At 37.0% G+C, this 23,402-nt stretch overlaps 1 protein-coding gene across 1 annotated transcript in view; it reads left to right on the top strand.

The window, feature by feature from the left end:
* TENM1 (teneurin transmembrane protein 1) overlaps positions 1-23,402 on the top strand; it is a 761,525-nt gene that overhangs the window by 95,377 nt on the left and 642,746 nt on the right. Inside the window, exon 2 of the mRNA XM_027645293.1 lies at positions 22,368-22,458. The gene's annotated coding sequence lies outside the window, so the exon portion shown is untranslated. The remainder of the gene's footprint in view (positions 1-22,367; positions 22,459-23,402) is intronic.

Below are 23,402 nucleotides of genomic sequence, written 5' to 3'. Positions count from 1 at the left end.
TGACTGTCTGACCCTCTGCTGCCAAGTGGGGATCGATGAATGCCATATTGTTTTATTTTCTTTCTCTCCAGTAGATGTGTGTTGGTACCTTTTCCTCTGTATCCATAGTCCAGTGCCCTGTGTTAGCCATGAATTTCTGCATTACAGGCAAACAGAATATCCACTCCTAACGTTGACTGCTGACAAGCACGTGTTTTGTCAAAAAAAGCACTGTGGCAACAGTCAGCTGCATGGCTGCAAGTGGTCAGCTTGCTGTTTACTGCACTGGTGCACCTTCCTGAAAGTTTTTGAATCTGTACTCAGTCACATACGTTTTCCAGGTATTTTCATATTTTTTTCAGCTTTATGATCAGAAGTGAATGAAGGGTAACATGTTTGTTCTAAAGAAAGTCGGTTACTGAGTTTTCAGTAAAAATAACATAGTAAGTATGGTCCTGGAGTGAGACTGTTTCTCATTGACTGGACCTTTAGTAGACCAAGTTATGTGAATTTCTGTTTTATTTAGTTGTTTTTTTGTTTGTTTGTTTTTTTTTCTTCAACTTCTCACATGCACCTGTTTTGTTCCACTTGTACCCAGAGCTGTAATCTCTGTTTTTTCAGCATAGTACATATTCTTTTATTTTTCCCTCAATCTGTCTCAGTGTCTGCCAATTCTCCATTTTAATCTTGATTCTTTCATTTGATCATTTGTTTTCACCAGCATAATATTTCAGAGTTTGGCACCAAGTTTTACAAACTCAAAGTCTTTTAAAGTAAAGTAACAGTATAAATCAAAACTGAAGGTGGTGGAATATGTGGCCACTATTTAAAATACAATATCTTTGCACAATGCTGAAATGATGTAAAAAGCTTAAAGATGATGCATTTGTTTACTTAGTGTACAGATAGATGACAAAGCCAATGTCAAGGACTATGACAGATAAGAAATTTGATGCCTTCTTTTTAAACACGGAGGAGCAACAGTTTTAAAATGTAAACAGTTCATAAACTGCATTGCCTGCATGCAGAATACAATCAATTAGCTAAAACACAAAGTTAATTTAGAAATATAATTATGTATCTTCAAAGTAGAATCGGGCATGTGGACAGAGATGAAAAAAAAACTGGCATGGAAAAATCTGTTTCCCAGCAGTAACTTTTCCATGCTGGGAAGAATTATTAGGAAACTTTTAAATACTAAATAATTTGGAAAAAAATGAGGACTATTATGATTTATATCATCCTGAAGTAACAGTGACTGTAACCTTGTTAGCTTCAGAGAGGAAATTATTGTATTCCTGAAAGTCATCTGCAATGGAGGCTTTTCATGGTATAACTAAGAAATAATGACTAGATCAATTTTAGCAGGAATGAACTTTGCAGATTATATATATTGACACTTTGTTCCAGGGAATGTAAACAAAAAACCCTTAACAACCAACCACCCACCTCTTGAATAACATATTTTTTGGTGAAAAGAAAAACAACCACAAAGGCAGAATGTATCTGATTTTGTATATTTTTTTACTAGCTGTTGCAAGAAAAATCCAATTCTTCTTGTTAGTATCACTCAGATTGACTGTATAAGAGAACGAAAGTTGTTTTCATTGAAAACCATGACCTAGACCCCCTTTACTTCAGTCATAGCAGGACTGGACGTTGCACTTCAGGGGAATATGTTGTGGTTTCGATTTCATAGTAAACTGTTGCAACAGTTGTTATCTGTGGGATAGACCTCATTAGGATTTGCTTATACCTGTTGACTCTTTTGGTTTTTTTTTAAAGAATGTTATTTAAAATCTTTTTGGATTAAACATCATGCAAAAGTGTTGTTGAAGTGTTTTCTGCCCAGCAGACCGTGTGTGTCTGGAGTGGAAGGGAGAAGCAGGAATCTTCCACATCTTCATTTAGTTTCAAACCCCTTCAATGGTTATTGTGCTCGTTTCAAGTGATCCATGTTCAGGCCTGTCTTTCTCTAGAGCATTTGCCCTGTTTCACAGATAACTAGATGGGAGGAAATCTATATCACAGTACTTTAAAGAACCAACAAAGCTCAGATATTTTGCTTATTTTTTTGCTTATGTTTATGTAAATAGTCTAACAATGATTTATTATTACTCAGGTGAAAAATAATTTCTGCTACTGTGTGTTTGCATCTTTATGTGCCACAGTGCTCTCATATTTATTAGTTACATGGTCAAAATTCCTCCTCCTTTAGTACGATTTTCCTGTGCAGAAAAAAGAAAAGGAGATTCTGGAGGGGAAGAGAAGTGCTTAACAAAAATAAGGAACTTCAGTTCAAGCTTATGGTATATGATAAGCTTTAAAAAAATGTCTGTGTTGCTTTTGAAAATATTACACTAAATGTAACAAGGTGGTCCAAAGGAAGTAGCATGTTTTTGTGTTTTAGGATTTGCTTCATGCTATTAAAAAGAGATGAGAGTTACTGTCAGCAGCACATGGACCAATGATGCAGTTTTGTTCACATCTACATGAACACTGTTGTGTCACACTGCTGGCTTTCACTTCTCTGTCAGAGAGAACAAACATTTTTCAATGGTAGTTTACTCTTCTGTGCTTCATAGCATTTTGTGCTAAACATTGATTCAGATAATGATAAAGTAGTTAGAAACCAATTTTGTGCTATCATATATTTTCATTTGTCTGTTACCTGTTTAATCTAGACTGCATCTTTATCAAAATAAACTGTTGTTTGGAAAAATGTTTTTCTCAACAATATAGACTACATATAAAGCTCTAATATAGTGCAATTTTTAAAAAAAGAAGGTTAAAGGGAGGTTCCACTGCATTAGTTTTCTGTCTAGCTTGAACCAGAGAGGTGTTCTGAGCTTCTTTTGTAAAATGTTACACAGTATGAGAAGTTTACCAGAAAAAAGTAGAAGCATTTGCCTTTAAATATTCATGTAGAAAGCTGAAATAGTGGGAAAGTTTTCCTAGTGACAAGTTAATGCATCATGTTTTCTCAGTGAAAATTTTTGTCTTGGATAAAATGCACAAAAGCCTTCAAGGACAACAGATTGACAAGGGCATATTTTTAGATATTAAATTGCTCTTACATTAAAACATGAATATTCCAGGTATAAACCCAACACAATGATTTTCTTTCAAAGTATTTGGTTTTCAAGAGACATTTGCTTCATCAATTAGAAGAAAAAAGTTAACTTCAATTACAAGTTTCTTGGGAGTTTGTAATCTTTGTCCCAACTGGAACTGAGCACGTAGTTTTCTTGCAGGGAGATGCTTCAGAACCACAGACAACTTTCTCAGAAAGCGGTAATGGATAAGGTACTGGAGGAAAATTTTCTTCATCAGAAGTCAGCTCCAAATTCTCATTGAATTAATAGTCTAAAAATTAATTTGCCATATACAATAGACATTTCGTTACTCCACAGGTTAGTGAACCAAATGAGCTTTTTGTCAGATTTGGATGAACAAGTGGTGCTCTGTGGATGCCTTTGTGTTGCCTAGTGGGGGAAGTTTGCTGTGAGAGGAAACACAGTATGTGCATTTAACAGGAGTGACTGAATGCCAAAACAGAAAAAAATTTTCTCTAACATGGACTTATTAAGTTCAGTGTTTAACTTCAATTTATTTACACCCTAAAAATAGCCAAAGACTGTAGGGGTAGTGACAGCATAGTCTGGTTGGATGCAATACAATACCATAAGGAAACCAAGTCTAATTTAAAAATCTCACCATTTAGAATACAAAAGAGTCAAATATTGCCAAACCAACACCTTTGCAAATGGTTCTGATTTGTTATTCATCTTTTTCTAAGTCTTTCTCAGTGTCCTTTTGCTCACTCTACATTCAGTGGTCTCCATGTCCGAAGCCAATGTAAATGTGAAGTGGCACTGCCATGGGAGGGCACCTCCTCTGTGTGGAACCCCTGGTTGCAGTCACTCACTGTGACATGACACAAATACTGACAAACTGTCAGTCACATTCTAAATACAGACCAACTGATCACCCCTGTGCTCTTCATAAAGCTTAAGTCTGACAACAAGGTGGCTGGTATTCATTTTCTGTTATTCAACACCTGAAAATAAGTTCTGAAAGGTTTAATAAGATAGCTGAAAGATGAATAAGAAGTAAATGTTCAGTAATGCAGCTTCCTCGGATATTTTGAGAGGCAAATATTTGTATTTGCAAGAAATAATAATCTAACTATGATTCTCAACAGGGTGTCATAGGATTTTCAGCCAGAACAGTTTGGGTGTACATTGTTTCAGGCTATTTATTCAGGAAGTGAGAATAGATGAAATTCTCCAATGGGATTGAAAAGTTCCATAATGATACCATAAGACATTAACTTAGCAGTTGGAAATAACACTTATGAACCACTGGAAGTTAAGTTCTCATGGGTTTAATATTTTCTATAGCTTCATAAATCTGATAGATACATAACTTCGTTATTAAGTCAGAAATTCTATTTGTTTTTGGAAGCTATCAACAATTCTGCCCTGAAATGAATGAGCTCCTCGTGGTAAACAAATTTGCACATAGGAGATACTATACTTAAAGAATCCTCCACATGTAAATGATCAAATATTGTCTCTCCTTAATAACAAAAAGGAACAAATACAACTTCAGAAGATATACAGATGTCTATGTTAAAATTAAAAGTACGTGTTAATTTTCTAGGTCCTGAGGATTTCAGTTCTTCATGCGGGTGTTTTCTGTATTGCAAAACTTTAATCACTTAATGGAGTTTGGCTCTGGTCCTGCACATAGTCCAGCACCCTCTCTCCTTAGTGCTTGTGATGAATGCTGAATGGAAAGTTGTGGGAGTCTTTGTGGGAATATCTTAGCAGAACAAAACCACTGTCCTGGTTGATTCCGACAGGGATATTTCTTCCATTTTTAGTCTCTAATTTATAGGAAGATCTTACTTCATTCCTGTTCTCTGGGTTTGCTCTGGCAGAACTATGTTATAAGAAGCAAACAGTAGACATAATGTTATAATATCTGTCATTGCAGATTACACAAATTTTCCATTTCTCTGTATTTAATTTAGGCAAGTTTTACCTGAAGAGGTTCTGGAGAAGCATAGTTTATAGAAGTACATATTGGAAAGCTTGTCTGGTGAAGGGAAAACTTCTGTAGAAATGATAACAGATGAGAAATAAGAAATTGAGTAAGGATGGAGAAGTAATATAGCACTGACACTTGGGAGTAAAGACAGAGGATGGGAGAGGGAAGGCAGCAGAGCACTTGGGAGGGAAAGCAGTGTGGAGCTCAGGAGAGATCATAAAGGAAAGGTACAGAGGTAATGCTTTTAGATTGAGTCAGAAAAAACTTACGGGAACTTTCCCATGACTGGAAAAATGTTTGATTCTTTTAAATAGTTTTCCTATACAGCTTTGTTGCTGGATCTTACCTCAAAATACCTGCCTTTCCACTGCCTTTTGCACTGCATGTGAAGTGATTTTGACATCCGTGAAGTTAGCAATTATTTAAAAGTGTTTGGACTCTGTGTGTCAGTGTACTCACAGTGTATTAAGAGTTCATTAGGTTGTGGTGGATTTGAGGCAATGATTAATGTGGAGAAAGTTTTAGTTTGGAAAAAGTGGATACAAAATTAAACTTTTTTTTACCTTCAGTAGCTTTGAAATCATCCTGTAGCCCAACTCATGACTGTGATGCCTGCGAGGTCAGGGGTGGATAGCAATTAGCTATAGGTTTCCTGGTAATTACTCCTGCCTAAGGTGAATGCGCATAATCTGGGCCTTATTGAGCTATTTCAAGATTTCTCTTCAGAGAAACCAAAAAGTTGCTTGGAAACATTGTTTGTATGTAGCAAATAAGATGCTTGTCATGTTGTTGAGAGTTTAGCAGGCATTTAGACAGGAGAAATTATCAGAAATTACACACTTCTATGTTGTTGTGTATGACAGTTTCCTTTATCCAAATGATTCCATTCAAAGCTGTACTTATATTTTACATTTGATCAAGGGGACATTTTCTATCAAATGTAAATATTTTTCCCTTTGTCCTTACGAGGTGAAACTGAAACATTACAGGCTTGTGTTGTTCCAAATCAAATACTCTGTTGCTTATAGTTGAAGACAAACAAGCAAACAAAAAAGAACAATCATGAATTTAGCTTTAGTTAATTGAAAGTTTTGTAATGAAATCTATGGGCATTTGGAGTTAGCAAACGAGACCAGCCCTGATCCAATTGGATTTCACCTAGGGAAATAGTCTTGATTTGCAGGCTGGAAACTGATGTTTAATCTGTCATCTAGCAAACCTTTAGCTTTTGGTCTAAATCTTAAGAGTTTCAGTGGTCTCAGTTTCTAACAATAACATGGAATGGCTTTTGCAGTCTGACTGTACTGTGTCATGCTGAAGTCTCACTGCATCCCTGCAGGTCCTGTAACACAGAGAGCACCTGAATGCTCTCCTGAAAACTATATGGTAGCTAACACGTGCTTTTGTCTAGTGATAATCTTTTTTTTGCCTCCAGACCATATGACCTGGACTTGTGTAGTTTAGAGGTCTTTTAGTTGATGAATTTTACTCACACCAGAATGTAAATGAAAATGTTAACAAGGTAAAACCTAGTTTGAAAAATGTGTGTTTAGGGCCTTCATCTGGTTAAAGGAGGGCCATGAAGTTACTCAGAAGGCTGGAGCTACAAACACAGGCTGAAAGAGTTGTGCTTGTTTGGCCTGGAGAAGAGAAGATTCTGGGGAGACCTCAGAGCCCCTTCCAGTGCCTAAAGGGGCTGTTGAGTAGGGACTGTTGGCAAGGTTAAGAAGTGACAGGACAAGGGGGAATGGCTCTAAACTGAGGGTAGGGTTAGATTAGATGGCAGGGAGTTTGGAACAAGATGATCTTGAAGGTGCCTTATAACCCAAACCGTTCTGTGATTCTAAATTGAAACAGAGCACCGCGTTTAGTCACGGCTCATTAATACTAAGTCTGACTTGAGAGTTTATCTTCAGCAAATACAGCAGACATATACAAAGTCTAAAATAGCTACCCAAGCTTGATGTGAGAAGAAGCTCCTCTAAAGGTTCAAAATAAATTTTCAGATTCCTAAAAATCTTGATCACAGCAGTAAATGGCCTTTTAAATGAACAGACCATTTTGCCTTTAAGATTTAAATAGCATTCAAGGTGTTGTCCTGAGCTTCTGAATCCAAGCAACAAAGCACCAATCCAATTCAATAAATTCAGTATCTGACCAAAATTGGCATTTAATCAAATTCTACAATATGGAAAAATTACACAGGTGTTGTTAGTTCCACTGTAAAGTGGCTTAATAACTTTTTTTAATATTATAAATAGTTACCCATCCTATCTAACAACATAGATTTTAACTGAGTGTAGGTCATCAAAGAAATTAACTTTGCTACTTGAGGTTATTTTTGTTAGGAAATACAACTGACATTTTTTAGGAAGAGATACACTTCAGGAGTGGCTGGCTTGTGCAGCATCCATTAAAATAAATGGATTTTAAAATAAATTGCATTTTCAAAAGACTACATGAAAGAATTTATGTCCAGCTGTTTAGTCTGGAACAACTGTGTACTTTCTTCTTTTTTATCTGGATAGGAAATAACAGGAAGGGATTTAGCTAATTCTTCAGAATTTGTGTGGATTAAGGAATCAAGTCTGTTAGTTTTGTGTATATACTTGGTTGTTATAGAAGTATTTATAAATAAAGGTTAAAAACAGAAAATTAGGAAAATGGCTGTCAAAACATTTAGATTTGATACTTTAAAAATAATATATATTTACTATTTTATGGTAAAATTAAAGAACTTTTTAAAAATTGAAATTCCATGAGATGGATGTAATAATTTCTATTAAGGTATTTTTCATGAGGAATATTGTCCTTTACTGCTCTCATATTAAGTTCTATTTTTAAAAGAGAGGAATTAAAATATGTATAGAGATGAGATAATGGTGGATTCCATTCCTGCAGTGAGTAAGCAGCTTATAGGAGGGTGGCTGAGACCTTCATCTTCCTTTGGCTGCAATACCGAGTTTGTCTGATTTATTTCTGTGTGTTGCAGAACTGCATCATTGTAATGACTTTTCCAATATTCTGCTGCTGAAACTTTCCACTTTATGCATAGGTGTAATTTGGAGGGAAGAAAGGAAAAGGGAGGGAATGACTTTACTTGGGTTCACTGGGAGTGACCTTTCTTCTGTTATGAATGCTGTGAATGGTCCATCATTATCCTAGTTCTGTAACTACAGAAAGTTTACAGGTGTTCCTTGGCCACTTCACAGAGTCACCTCCAATACTACTAATTTTCACTGAGCTATTTATGTAGGGCTGTAGAGGACATGAGTACAGTTGTAAGGCTGACACTCAAAAGTAGCATCTTGCATGGATGGCTCATATAATGAGAAATGACAGCTGACCAAAGAGATGAAAGGAGAAGGCCTAAACAGAGCAAAAGGATAAATGGGTAGAAATGGGTACAGCTCCACACTACTGAGCAGTCATTGAAGAAAGGCACAAACTGCTTTGTGTTCCCCCCTCAGCCATTTAGTGGTCCAACTAAATATATATATATATATTTTAATTTTTGCACTCCTACCCTCTGCTCTTAGTTTTGAGACTCTCTGGCAGATGCTGATTTGTCTACATTAAAGGGACATGCTCAACATGTTAAGATTACCAATTTGATTGCTGTTAATATGTCACCATGTAAATACAGTCAGAAGGCATCTGTGCCACTGTGTTGGCAGTTGAAGGGGGTTTTATGTCTGCCCTTTACTCCCTGTTTTGCTGGTAGCATTTGTACTCTCATTTTTTGCCTTCTCCCTCCCCAGTGGATTTCATGGTTGAGAGTAGCACCTGTGGCCACTCTGAACTCTGACAGCTGCAAGACTCAGATGCCAAGCTCTTGAATGTATTTTTTCTATTGCTGTCATCTGGGTTAGAAGATAGCTTCCAGGCAGACATCTCAGCTGTGTCAGTGTTCATTGTTTGTATTTGGACAACAAGGTGTCATTGGGCTGGTTAACTTTTCACAATTTCATTTACAGTGCACTCATATGTGTCAAAGAATTAGCTTTCTAGTATGTGTCGTTCTAGGGAGTACATCCTGGTCTACTGTTCAATATGTTTAAAACTGTCCTTAGATCCCCACGTGTTCTGGACAGGGTTGATAGCTTCTTTTGTGCTCTGCATGTGGTCAAGAACACTCTAGGTCTGTAGCAAATTAAGGATGCTCATAGAAACATCTCATCGGTGTATTTTGCCTGACTGCTGTTGGAAGTTTTTCAAATCTAATTCAGTGTTTGGAAACTGAGAGTACCTGGAACCAACCATGGCTGGCTCAGCTTATACATCACCAGAAAGGAGACTGTGAATCACAGTCTTGTGTCTTCCTTCTGCTGCTCCAAGCGTTGCTGTAGGTTTATGTTTGTTAGGATGTGTATGTGCTCTCTGACATAGCAGCCTCTGTGTGAAACCAGGCAAGCTGCCTTTGGGTTAGGATTAGGGTTAGCAAAGAATACTAAATTAGCTGTGAGTTTGCTCTGGAAAAGAACAAGATCCTATTGCATTTAACTGCAGGACATTATTATTTTTTTTTCTTTACTCCCTTGTAGCTTTGTTATTTATTTTAAAATTCTGCACAAGTATTTTGAAATATAACATGGCTAATATGGACTGATTCCTGAATGACACTGGATAAGAAGTTGTAGCCAATAAATTCTTGACTTTGTGACCTTACTGCTGTCTAATGTGTGTGTTGGTACAAGGCAATCTTTTGTGCAGCCTTGTGACTGTTCTGGGCAGGAAAAAACTCTTGAAAGAAGCAAGGATTCCTATGTCCTAGAAGTGACACATTTGAGTGTCACTAGAACTAGATATTCAAACAAACCTAAAAACTCTGTCTCTCCAAGGATGGTTGTAAAATTGGAAAGCAGAATTAGAATTAGAAATTGCAATTCAAGTTTGATCAGTTGAAGTTAGAAATATCACTGATTTCTTCCCTACCGCAAGTCCAGTGAGCAATATCTTGTGACTCCATTTCTATTCAAAGAACTGTAAGTTGGAGAAGTGGTAAATGCAACTTTTCTGCATGAGATATAAAGACATTTGTAGGAAATCATATTTCCACCTGTAGGTTATGCTCTGCATTCTGTTCAGCTCTTTAATGCTGAAGTTTGCATACAGAGTTCCCAGTTAAAGTATTCGCATGATTTCTTTCTGAAGACAATTAATTTATGCATAGTCTCTTGTTATAGAGCTCTAGGCTTGAGAAAACTTTTTGTGGAAAATGGACATACAAATTATTTTGACTCATGCAATTTACTGAAGCAACATCATGGAAAATATAGTCTCTTTTCTGCAGTAAGCAAAATGTGTTGAGGGGAGAGATGACCTTCGGAGATAAGGCTGAAATGAAGCAAAAATGCCTTCTCTTCCTATTTCACATTGAGGCTGATTTTTATCAGAACACTTGGATGCATTTAGAAATGGAGTTTAAGAACAGGAATGGACCTTCAAATGTACCTGTGTGACTCTAAACATTACCTGGACAATTATTTTTCTTCTGCTTGTCATATACTACTCTTTGAAGTGAAAGCTCAGAGTGAGCAAGGTACTTAAATGCCTCGCATGTGTAGTCTGAAAGAGATATTTTTGAGTGTCTAAATGTGAAAACTATTTTAAAATGTGAATGCTTCTTTTTTTTTAAGCATTCATTTTTTTTGCCCATATAAAACCATATTTCAGTCTATTTTATTTCTGCAGCAAACGAACTCAAAGGATTATTTTTATCCATTGCTTATATATGGTTGAGTTCCCAGAGAAGCACAAAGCTGGCTTAAGGACCTGCACACAGTCATTTGTAGACAGGGCAAAAATCTTGTCCTCTGCTTTGCTGTAAACAGAGCAAAGATCTGTTTAACTCAAACAATCCTCTCCCCCTCCCTGCAAATCATGGGGCCGTATGAGCTTATGGGTTTACAGGCAAATCCAGCCCTCCAGCTGGGGATACAGGGCAGAGCAGAGAGTACACTGTGAGGTTGGGTACCAGGGATCACTGTGCTGGCTTTGAACATGTCATGCATTTCTCTGGGTGGGTGTGTTTGCTGTAGCGTGACTTTGTCCTCCTCCTGCCCCTGCAAAGCATATTTTCTCTACCCCACTTCCTGGCTCTAAATTGTTTTGTTAGGTCATGATGTTCTGAACTGTTGAGGAAATTGAAAAAAAAGAAAAAGAAGACTATATTTCCCCAGAATTAGATGGGATGCAATTCCTGCTGCTTATAATGGTTTTAATTAATAGAGATTAATTTACCTGGCAGTGCTGTACTCTGTATGCACTATGTAGTACCAAACCCAGACACCAAGAGGTACCTTACTGGGTCTTATTACTGCAAAAAAAACCCCCAACAAACTGCCCTTAATAAGTATATAAGTATTACATATTATCATACACATAAATATGCCAGCTACTGCTGGTTGCTCTCTTCCTCTGAACCCTTTCTACTAGAAAGCTGCATTTAGCATAGCTCTTTGATTATGTGTGATTTCTTTTGCTACAAAAGTAAGACACCAGTTAATTCGTATGATTAGGTGGGTGTCAGCCTATACAAATTTTTCCAGTTTCCAACGTTGGTGGCACAAAGGACTTTAACACACCTCATGTAATTTCAGCAGAGGCAAAGATGGAGATGAAGAGCCACTGATTCATCTTGTTACTCAAGATGTGACTACCAGTTCAAGCTGAGTGTTTTACGCTGGAAACAGTGGTGTGGTAGCTCATAGAGCTAACTTTTCTGAGGATTTCACTGTGAGAATTCTCCAACTGACCAGGGAAAAGAAATATATAGTGGGAAGTTAAAAGGATAAATGTCTCTTATTACTACTTGCTTGTTACTACTCACAATTTTTGTGCCTTAGTTTGGCGTGGGATTTTAGAAAGTGATCTGCTTTGAAAGGGGCTGATTTTTTTCTGCTGTGTACCATATGAAAGTCTTACTGTTCTAGCTGCTTTCCAGGCTTTGATTTGTTTTGGATTCTCACGACTGCCTGGTTTTTTGAGGGTTAGGGAGGATGCATCCGTGGTAAATAAAGTGCTGGCTTCTGTAGTATTGGCATTGCTGGAGATAGCTTAAATCTTGTTTGCGAACCTACATTAGCAATGAGAGACCGAGGCCTTTCGAAGGTCTGGTACCGCAGGCACTTTCCTGGCCCTGGGCACACTCAGATCCTAATCCCCTGTCAGTCATCAAGGGAAGGAAACACTTTTGAAGATCCTGAACCAGTGCCAAAAGAATCAGATGGCCACAAAAAGAGTTCTTAGAAATTTATTAGTGACTGGTATGTTAATAATATTAAAGTACTTAATCATAAAGCCTTTATGTTTCAGCCCACCAAATTTTTACAGTTTTCCGGAAGTTTTCAAGTGATAGACTGCTTTGTTTTACCTGCTGTGTTCACATATATTGAATTATTAAAGAAGAGATCATCTTCTAGAAGTCTCAATGAAGTGGCCATGAAGTCTTTCAAACAAGCAGTACGTCCTTACATGCAAGACTTTTTGAGTTCCACCCTGCAGTTTTCATGTTTTTCCTTTAAAAAAATGTGCTCAGTACAACAGAGATGTCTCCACAGCTGACTGCAGAGATATCTTATGCCTCAGTCCTGTTATTTTAGTCCCTAACATAACGAAAGATTTTCAATCAATTTTAGTTATGAAAGGGAGCACAGGAACAGGTTTCTTTAAATTCATTTTCTATTGGTGTGAAATTTTTGTGATTTTTCTTTTTCCTCTTGCCCCCAAATCCATCTCATATTTCACAGACGAGAAAACAGAGTGATAGTGTGTCACATCCAGTTACATCAGTCACATTGGCAGTCATTACTGACACAGCTTAATGCAGTCTGACTGATGTAATCAGACACGATGTCTCTCACAGTATATTGTATCACCCTGAGAAATATAAAGAGACACAGATTTCAGAAAGGCACAGTTAAGGGTTGTTTTAGAAAACAGATAATAACCCATGGTATTGTGTCTATGGACTTGCACCCAAAACAAGTAGGTTCTTCTGGACAGAACAAGACCAGTGTGCTAAATTCACTTCTGTGGGGAATATAAGGGGTGTTTTAGCCCACTTGAGTGAACTTTATTTATAAATGAGTTAACACAACTTTCTGCAATAATAATTTCTTTTTCTGTTCCTCATCTAAAACATGCTGATATCCATGTCAAAAAGTCATTTTGAGTGCCTTTTTTTTTGGGATACACAACTTGTGACCTCCTCAATGCATCCGGTTTCAGTGAACTGATCTGAGATATCTCATGTTTGGCTCTCCAAAGGTGAGATTGCTCAAGCAACTCACCACAAGGAAGTGTATTTTACCTCTGGAAGATACTGTGTAGTATCAATGTGGTGGATTTTTTCCCATGGTGGATGTGTTCATTGATGGCACTTTGAACATGCTTTACTGTTCAGCTGCAATGGCTCAGGTGCAAACAAAGCCTGTATTCCTACTTCTTCATGTGTTGTTAGAGCAGGGATAATGTTTTCGATCATTAGAGGCAGATTCCAGGCTGGAGGTGCTCAACTGGACCTGGTCATTTCCCAAGTTTGTTTGAATTTATTGATCCAAAGTTCAGCTTTAGCTTTCCTGACCTCTAGAACAGCATATGAAACCTGAGGTCCACCAAAGTCAGTCCCAAGCTTCCCGTTCGCTTCAGCAGGGCAAGCTCAGACATGTGGATCTCGCTTCTGGGACTGACTGGACTTGAAGTTGTTTGAAGTTGTTCAGCTTGTTGAAGTGACAATTGGATAAGATATACCTCTTAAAGTTTCTCTGAAGGATGCTGAGCCTGTGAAAAGCTACCTCACTAAGCAAGTGAGAACTGAAAATTCCACTGAAATAGAAAAGATATTGATCAGTAACAAAGAGAGAAACATCTGTCTATATAAAGGAAAAAAAAAAGGTAGCCCTACATCTTGATTTGGGATTCATCCATATGACTAAAATCAAAGTAATAAGTATTAATGGGATTCTGGACTCATAAATTCTACTGGAGACATCATCAAGCTCTAATTACAAGAGACATTTAAATTAATGTGTTGGATATAAATGTAGCTATCAAAACTGTTTTAAAAATGTAGAACTTAATCTGTACTTCTATCTCCATGTCCAAAATTATCTTTTAAGGTCTGTTCTTAAAACAGCACCTCTAACCTGATTTGGTGTTTTTTTTCTCTAAAAGTGAAAAAATGAAGGCAAATAATTTGTGCTTTAAAATAGGAAAAAGAAAGAAAATATACAGGAAAACAAATGTATTTGTCTACCTCTCTCTGCCACTAGCATTTTAATGATCACTTTACAACCTTGCCATCTCTAAACTTAGATCCATTTCAGCTTCCTCAGCTTAATTTGCATTCAGCATTATTTTGCTGTTTTGGGAAGTATTGACTGAGAAAGCAATAGAACAGTTTTTATACAATGTCTGTGGAAAACGAAAGAATGTGAGCATGGAGTTGCTCAGCAACTCCATTGATACCTTCACAAAAATACTAAGTCATTATAAAGCTGTAATTGCTTGGTGTGTACAATATATGCTTCTGTTTAATCTTTCTAAAGGAGGGCTGTCCCATTTGTAGTATTGGCAATCTGAAATCGAGTTTGTCCAAGCTGATGCCTTCAGAGGTACTGGTTTGCTGCACGAGTGCCTAAAGCAGGGCCAGCTTTCAGCTGGGGCCTGGGGAGCCAGACTTTCTGCCACAGGATTTTCAGTCTTCATTTCAGCTGTGCTTGAACACTTTAACCTTGCACCTGGACAGTCATGGCACTGTCAAGGGTTACAGCTCTGAGAACTCAGCTGAACTCCTGAAGGAAAAGTTCCTAACTAGGAGTTGGTATCTCAAAACAATGGTGAAAAATAGGGGAGTTACAAAGCTTATGTGAAGACCAGTTTGCAGATAGGGGAGAACATGTAATTTGTATTGAGCAACAGTAACCTGAGAGGTGTTGGTCTGTCACAGTGCCTGGCAAATGGCCAGGTGAGGGTTCCTGATCTCGTAGCTGTATCTCCTAAATCAGGGTAGCAAAGGAGGTGCCAGTCTGGATACCTATCATCTGCTGAAAACAGCCCTGGAAGGCAATTTAAGATCCTGCTTGTGCCGCACAGAGAGGCTGCAGTAAGGGCCACAATCAGGGAAGTATTTGAATAATTTTTAACAGAAGGTGAAGCACCTCTACTTAAAATAAGCTACAATTTGAGCACGTGATGCACCAGTCTGAGTATTTCTGATTCTCATCTCTCTAACCCAGGGTTACAGCTCTAATATCTTGAGTTCTTAGATAAACCCTGGGATCCAGATCACCGCAGATTGGTGTTTATGGTCCTGCCCACGACAGTCCAGTACACCAGTGGAAGAGCAAATGGGCAGTGCTGTTTGACTGACAACACAATTATATTCTAATTATTTAATAAACTTTAGTGTTTAGTCAGGTTTAGGCAGGCGAAAAAAGGTCTTTTTTTTTTCTGATTGATTACACAGAGGTAGCAGTTGAAATGCTTAACATGCTATGTAATTTTAGGTGAAAATTAATTAGCATGAATAAGCAAGACACCCCATGGTGTCACTGTTTAGTCAGTTTTCTATGGAGAATCACACTTTATTAGGAAAACCAGTCTTTTTTTGGTGTTCTCAAGACATAATAAAAACAAACAAATTAAAATTAGTAGCTGATGCATCACCTTATCACGAGTTTTCTTTCAGCAAGGAGGTGACTGTTCTGTGCCATCCGTTCCACTGTCGTTAGTGAAGGAAACGGGGTGGGGGAAAAGATTAGCAAAACCTAAGCAATAAAACTCAAACAAATGCTATTGTTCTTTTCCAGTGCAGGGACTTCCAACTCCTGCTTGGAAAAACTGCTGCTGAACCTGTTCATCTGTGCTTTTTGATGACAGTACTGAAGAAATTTGCCTGGGCAACATAATTAGAATCACCTGGATGGAAGTGAGGGCTGTCAGAGGGGTTTTAAATGCTCCCAGTCTGGTGCTGTGTGACAAGGTGATGGCCATATACAGCATTTCGACTCTCTAAATTACTGTGATAACTAACCTTAAGGAAAGGGAGAAATAAGAGACTGCTTAAAAACTTAATAAGATCAACTCTTTTGATAAATACAGTGACTAGAACAAATAGAGCAATGAAACCTGTTCATATGTTAAATCTCTTAAGATGTAGCTAATCAGAAAGTTTAAAAGAATAATCTCGGTGTGACTAATCTTAAATGTGATCAGACTTAAAATGTTTTGGTGACTTCATGTAGATAAGTATTTGTCAGGAGTATTGTATCGGAAGACAGGATGCCCAAGCTCAGTTTTGGTGTAAATCACATTATTCATTTCTTGTAGAAATGCACTTTTGTTTTCTCTTTATTATTTTCAGAGGCAAGTACTTATTCCTGAGAATATCCACCTTCCTCTTCCTAAAAGTGCTACATAGAATTGTTGCAAATGAGGCGAGAGAGAGTTGCCAACTTTACTTTGTTTACTTTTTCCACTGACAAGTGTTTCTGTGTACAGATAATGTAGAACATTGAGACTGCGTTTCCCTCAGGGGTATTACTTTTCGAACACAAATAGAGGATAGAAAACATTCTGAAAATACAGAAGATGCTTGGTTGTGCCTCCCCAAATTGGTAGGGGAGACTCCAGGATGTTTGTAGTACCTGAAAAAGCTTTTTTTATTCTTTTTGCTTTTACTTGACTATATTTGAAGCTGATAAAGTCCCTTTAAATCTGGTGTAGCTTGTGCTGCCTGGGAACAGACATGTGCTTCTCCTTATTTCATGTGTTTGCCCTGCTCTCAACTAGTACAAAGATAGGCAGGCAAAAATAATTAATTTGTAATATTTTGCATTTTTCTTGCAGATGGAGGAGGAACAATTTCAAATTAAAGCAGCTCTTCTCCTGCAGAAAAACAGATATATGCTTGTATCACTTCAAATTTGTATTAGACCATATTTTATTGTTGAGAACTGTCATGTTGCTACACTGAATAATGCAACATGGGCTGACCTACTTGAACATTGAAACACTGATTCACCTGTCATCATTTTTGAGAAAATGGAAAGATTTGTTCTTGTCTTGAAATGGAAGTACAAAACAGAGCAGATGTTTGCAGGCATGACTAAACCGAGGTGGACCAAGGTTACAACATATATTGTAGCCTCCAAATTTCATCAAGACTATTCTTTATCTAAAGATGGTAGACCAGAAAGCTGTGATCTATAACACAAAAATTCATGACTATGTTTGAGTATGTCACATTAGTAGTTAATACCTACTGGCTGTATTGCACAAAAACATTCAGTACATTCTATTATAAAGGTTAATATTTAATATACATGTATTCTGAAACTTCTGCATATAATTGTTAAAAAGGGAAAAAGCAGTTCAGCTCCTGAGCTAGAGGGCACAACTTTAAGTAGCCTGTAAAAGGAGACAACATGTCCAAGCATTTGTTATGTAGGTGTCGTTTCAGAATACTCAATTTCTGTGCTGAAAGAGCTCCCCAAATTTTTATTAGCCATCTGTTTATAGTAGGTGTGTACTTGTTTTTTTCCATTTCACTGTAATTACTGCTCTGGCAACAAGAACAAGTTGAAATTGTGACTTGTCTCCTGGAAGTTCTGCTTTCATTACATATGGTTCTCTCCATTAAAACACAGACCAGTTGCTCAAGCCACCTTAAGGGGAAAGCACTCTGCATGCTGCTCCCAAAATTAGGCATGCAGGCACATTAACAGTAGCAATAATTGCTTGCATTATTTGCTGGCTGGAGCACTGACTGTGTATAAATTTTCAAATTATTGTACTGGCTGCAACTCATTGCTGGTGAGCATCCACTGCCACCTCCTTTCATAGGAAATGAAATATCCTTTGTAGGTATCTATTTATGTTTACACTTAGGGGTTATAATGATTAATGACAAATGTTTTCATGTTTGCTGTTCTCAATTGCATGCCATATGTGTTGGCCTGACCTTTGAATGAACGATGTGGTGGGTGCTGCCTGGAAAATAGGGAACAGAGTGGATTATGCATATTGCTTTTATACAGCAAAGGAAAAGTGGAGGAGAGGAATCCACTTGAGGATTCCTCAGTAACTACTAATCCTCCTCCTGAGGAGCAGGCTCAGCTCTAGGCACAAAGCTGTTCTAAGGAGTACAAGTCAGTCCACAGTTCTTTAATGCTTATGTGCGGAATTTCTTTTGCTTTTTAGATATTAAAGTAAATAAGAGACGTTATTTTCCCAACAAAGAATAGAAGAATGAAAATCAGAGGTAATGGTTGAAAAAGTTTCTCTTCTGTTCCAGCCCTAGATATTTTTTGGTACTGCTCAAGAAAGCTTGTGAGATTTTCTCTACCTCTCATCTCAGTTGCTCACCACCAAGTTAATTATTACCCATCTAAAATTCTGTGTAGCTCAAATAATTGTCATCTCAGTTCCTCTCCTTCCTTTCTTTTTCACTAAAATGTAGAACATTTATATTTCTGTGGCTTTCAGACATCTAAAGTTGTGGTATCAAGCATGTACTCTCAATTATCTGTTAGGATTAATGATCAAGTTTACCCACAAGCGTGTCATTTTTCACTGTGTACAAAATAAGGAGGAAGGCCATATTTTAGTACCTACAGGCTGGTATAACGTTATTTTGATGTATTGCACAGCCTCCTTAATAAGGAGATTGCAGGAGTATTTTGCATGTGGTAGGTGTGTAATATGCAGATGATATTTGTAGCTGACAGCAGCCATCACACTGACTCTTACATTTGTGCTGTAAATTTTCTCTGAGCAGCAGACACGTCAACAGTATCTCTTACATATCTAAATATTATTTTGTGTATGTTTTCACCCATATTCAAGCAGTGCTGTGGCCTAGTTTGTTTTACCCTTAGGAAGCAATATTTTAATGCTTATGTTTTCCATGTTTCTGTACAGTGACATTGAGAGAAATGTATTGTTTCCTAGAAAATAAAAGATTTGGTTGGACAAGGCAGTTGCCAAAAATGAAACATTAGCAGTCTTGTTGATATAAACTTGCAGGTCTATTCCTGATTTAGAGTTTAGATCGGGCCTGGGCAGGGCAAATGTTCTGAACTGCTGCTGTGTTCAAAACCAAAACATAGTAATAGATATCTGCTTTGTAGTGCAGTTACATATATCTTCTATAAGGTCCCAAAAAATTCATTTCATTGGATTTTCATGGATATTCCAACTTGTCTCAGCAAGCTCATAACCTTCAATCAACCAACCATGAGAACGATGGGGTTTTGTTCACTGCTGTCTGACATGGCTGCCACCTCCAAAGAAAACTTGAAATTCTGGGGGGTTGTGGTTTGCTCCTTCCTCATCCCCACCTCCCCCACCCCAGCAAAGCTGACACATGATTGGCCTTTGGTGTCAAAGCTCACCTGAGGTTTTAATGCTACTCTTGTTGATTTAGGAGTTTCCTACCCAGGAAAAATAGGTGTCACTCTAGTTGTAAAATGGCAGTAATTCCATCTGAATGTGATTGAGAGTTCTTTTAAACAGAATGCATTTTAAGTCTAATGATATATTGCAAGGTATAGTTCCTAAATTTCTGTTAAGATGATGTTTCCACCGATCTCTTCTCTTAGGAATCCTGTAGAGCACTTTATTTCTCAGAAACCAAGCTCTAGGTTTAATGCTTTCCTTTAATAGACTACCCCAATCTCACAGCTTTTTAGTGTCTAATGAAATATAACTATGTAGTGAAACTGATTAAGTTGAAAATAGCATTTTTTGTAATGAGGAAGGAGCATAAAAATGATTTGGGACTAAGACACTGATTAGATTTTAAAGCCAAAATCTAAATAATGAGATCTGCCAATTTGATAAGTGATATTTGGATGCAATTCTAATGAAGACAAGCCCTATTTTGAGCTAAAGGAATGTTAGATTAATAATAAGTTATTTTCAGGATTTTGTTTACCTTAGAGAGTATGTTAGTTACAGTGGTGACACCTGAATGTTCTGTAGGCTGGTCTTACCTTTTCCAGCAATTAAATTGTGGCCCTAGGAAGCTGAGTGATAAACCATTTATTACCTTTAGAGAGGTGAGGAATTTGCCCTGAAGCTTCATTTTAATAAATGATAAGTTGTTGGGCAGTATATATAAAATCAAGGTAGTATGATGAAGGAAGGACTCTGACAACTGTTTGAAAGAAACCTGAAAACAGAACGAAAAGTGAACTTCCTTTCCTGACATATCACAGGAAAGTTGAATAATCAGCCTAAATTGGAGGCTATTTTCCATCTTTCTTTTTAAGTTTAGTTCTCGTATTTTTGTGTGTTTTTTTTCAAACCACATTTATGATTAAACAGTTAGGTTGACCTGACACTTGCTCTGTTTGAGGAATTCAGTGTTATCATGACAACTGGCTCCTGAGACTCTTTCAGACCTTTAAGATGATGTAAGTATAAGCAACAAGAAGACATCACAATCAACCCTATTTTAAACAATTGAAATGTAGCATATGACATTCTTCCTTCAAGGAGGACTGGAATCCTGCTGCATAGTGTCAGCAAGCACAGCTCTCTAGTCATCCTGTAACTCGGTTGCCACAGCAACCTGGTCCCTACTTGCAGCAAAGGAAGCAAAACATATGGTAGAAATATTGTGCTTCTCCAAGAAATCTCAAGATTTCCAGAACAATAAAGCTTCAAGTTCAGATTTCCCCCCAGGAAAACATTAATCAAGCTGCTTTACTGTATATATAGGAAAATCATGAAAAGTAATCTAAAAAAAGGACACCTTTCCTAGTAAACTGTCTGAGTTATAAATGAAGAATTAGTAGTTTAAAACTAGGAAGTTAAAAGGGGAATTGTTTACATTTCAGTCTGGATAGTTTTCTATCCTATGAACTGACAAAGCCTGTGAGAATACACTGGATGTGTCCTGAATCAGAAGTTACTGAGAAGTCCTCCTTTGAGTTACTTGTGGACATAGGGCTCGTTTTTTCTCTCACTGCAGTGAACCTTCATTTGTGTCTACAAAAAAGCATCCTCAATAGTGCTGGCCAGATTATAATTGTTGCGTTTTGAAAGATACTTTAACTTTGGATAAAAAAACCCTTTAATGTGAAAATAACTATTTCCTACAGAACATAACTGCTTTTCATGTTTTCCAAAAATCTGTCAGCCATTGGAATTTCAGGTTGATTGTTTTGTTGTTTTGTTTTAATGAAAATATGGTTTGTGGTTTTTTTCTGGAAATAGATCTAGTAGTACTAAACAGAATGGATTTTGAATAACTTAGTTTCTTTTTTAAATAAGCCATTATTAATGTTAAAAAAATTGTGATTTGCCTGACTGAAATGAAGGAGAGGAAAATCCAATCCATGCACCTGATGTTTTCTTGTTACTGCTAACAAAGAATATGCTACAACTTGACATCTTACTGAAAGCTTCATAATTTTTTTAGGTACCAAATAAGCTTATCTAAGTCATGATGACCAAAATAGACACTTCCCACATTCTACTCAATGAATTTGTTTTCCCTATATAGCACTAGATATGCTTTCTGGCGTAGATGAATATTCTACTTTTTCACCAAAATGGGGTGCTGGAATAAAGTGATGCATTTGGAATGTTTATCTGGTTGATCCTTAGTATGCTAGTTGTTTGATAGAATAATGAATGTTCTATCTCTTTGAAATCAGTGCCAGCTTTAAGACAATAATTCTTTGCATTGTTTTGCAGCTGTTCTGAATAAATTTATTTTTCACAGAATGAAAAATACTCCAATGCATATGAAATTAAAAAAAAAATTATACAATGGTGCAAATGGAAACAAAGCTTCATCTTTTTTCCTGTGTAGAAGGGAATTGCAAAGTAGCCTGATTCACAGTTTCCTGACAAGCAGTATGTGTTAATAACTATCTTTATTCATTTTTTGATGTCTTGCAACATAGTTAATCTGTGTTGTATAAATACATTAATGTAAAACAATCCCTTTTCAGACAATATCTTTGCCCTCAAAATTTGCGTAGCACACTCATTTCATATTCTGACTTGGAAGGGACTCACAAGGATCATAGAGTCCAACTCTTAAGTGAATGACCTTATTAAAAGCAAATATTTTTAGCAGGAAGTACTATCAAGAAGTGGAAGCTACTGCAGAATCTGGAGGGTCACAAATATCATTCATACTTTGATTAAGCAATACCATTTAATGTTGAAGTCGTTATATTAGAACAGTGACTTGTATTTACTTTAAAATGAGTGCTTTGGACACACCTGTTGTGTGTTGGAGCTCTGATGCAAATCCAACTAAGTTTTTCAGATCTTTATAAAATTGTCTTCATCTGTCATCTTCTTTACAGCAACACAGCTCTGTCACAGTCCTCGACTTGCAGGAGATGGAGAGGTTTCATTGAGCTTCAGGAAGGGAAGAAGTTTCGAACTAACAATTAGGTGAGTTTAGAAGAAGCAACTGCAGTAACACTTTACTGTGATCCCCTGGTCTCAGGTATGGTGTCAGGTTAAAGTCTGCAAAAAACATAGCTAATGACTAACAAAAAATCCCTGTGAATTATTAGAGCTGAGTATTTAATCAATGTTTTATTTCTTGTAGACTGATTTGTACAGAACTCACATTTTTAAAAGTTACTTCTGAATAATATTTAGTGTGCAGATTATGTGTGTGCATACAAGTCATTGTGAGCAAAGACTATCTGCTCAAAATGTGTTGTGAGATAACTGGATTGGTCTTGTAGGTCAACAAGGAAGTTTTTTTACACCAAAGGAATGACTTTTTTTCAGAACCAAGTTTATGGTACAAGCATGAGTTTACCACTGGGTAAAAAGAATACTTGGGGTCCTTTCCAAGTCTGATTTGTGAAAAACAAATCATCACGGTGGTTGAGGTTCAGTTAATGTTGGTTTAGAACAGATAAGATTTTCCTGGGTTAAATTCTTAAGAGGAATAAAGGCCTCCCAGTTGTTACCATGAGGATCAAGGGCAAGGAGAAATATAGGACCTGGAACACAGCCTGATAGAAAAGGAGGTAAAACTTGAAATAACAGAAGGCAGCATTGAACACTGAGGTGATAAATATGACAGCTGCTATACTACTAAGTCCAGGGTGGAAAATTATATAAAATCAGTGTGATTCAATGGAGAAGTTCATATATTGATAGGTTTATCAAGCAATATTTTTATGTGCAGTGCTATTTAAGTAGTCTGCTGATCCTTTGCAGTAAAAGCAGTAGATATAAGGAAGTTGGACTCTGTTTTATAAAACTTTATATGTTTAGTAACCTAGGCTCAAGCATGCTACTCCATGAACTTCCATATAAACTGTATCTTGACTTTTAGCTTATAAGCATATTTGAAATACTACAGACAAGAAGGATTG

The sequence above is a fragment of the Corapipo altera genome, unplaced genomic scaffold, assembly GCF_003945725.1.
Source record: "Corapipo altera isolate COAL_440 unplaced genomic scaffold, ASM394572v1 65, whole genome shotgun sequence".
Lineage (NCBI taxonomy): Eukaryota > Metazoa > Chordata > Aves > Passeriformes > Pipridae > Corapipo > Corapipo altera.
The sequence above is the reverse complement of the archived record's forward strand: the minus strand, read 5'-3'. Positions and strand labels throughout refer to the sequence as shown.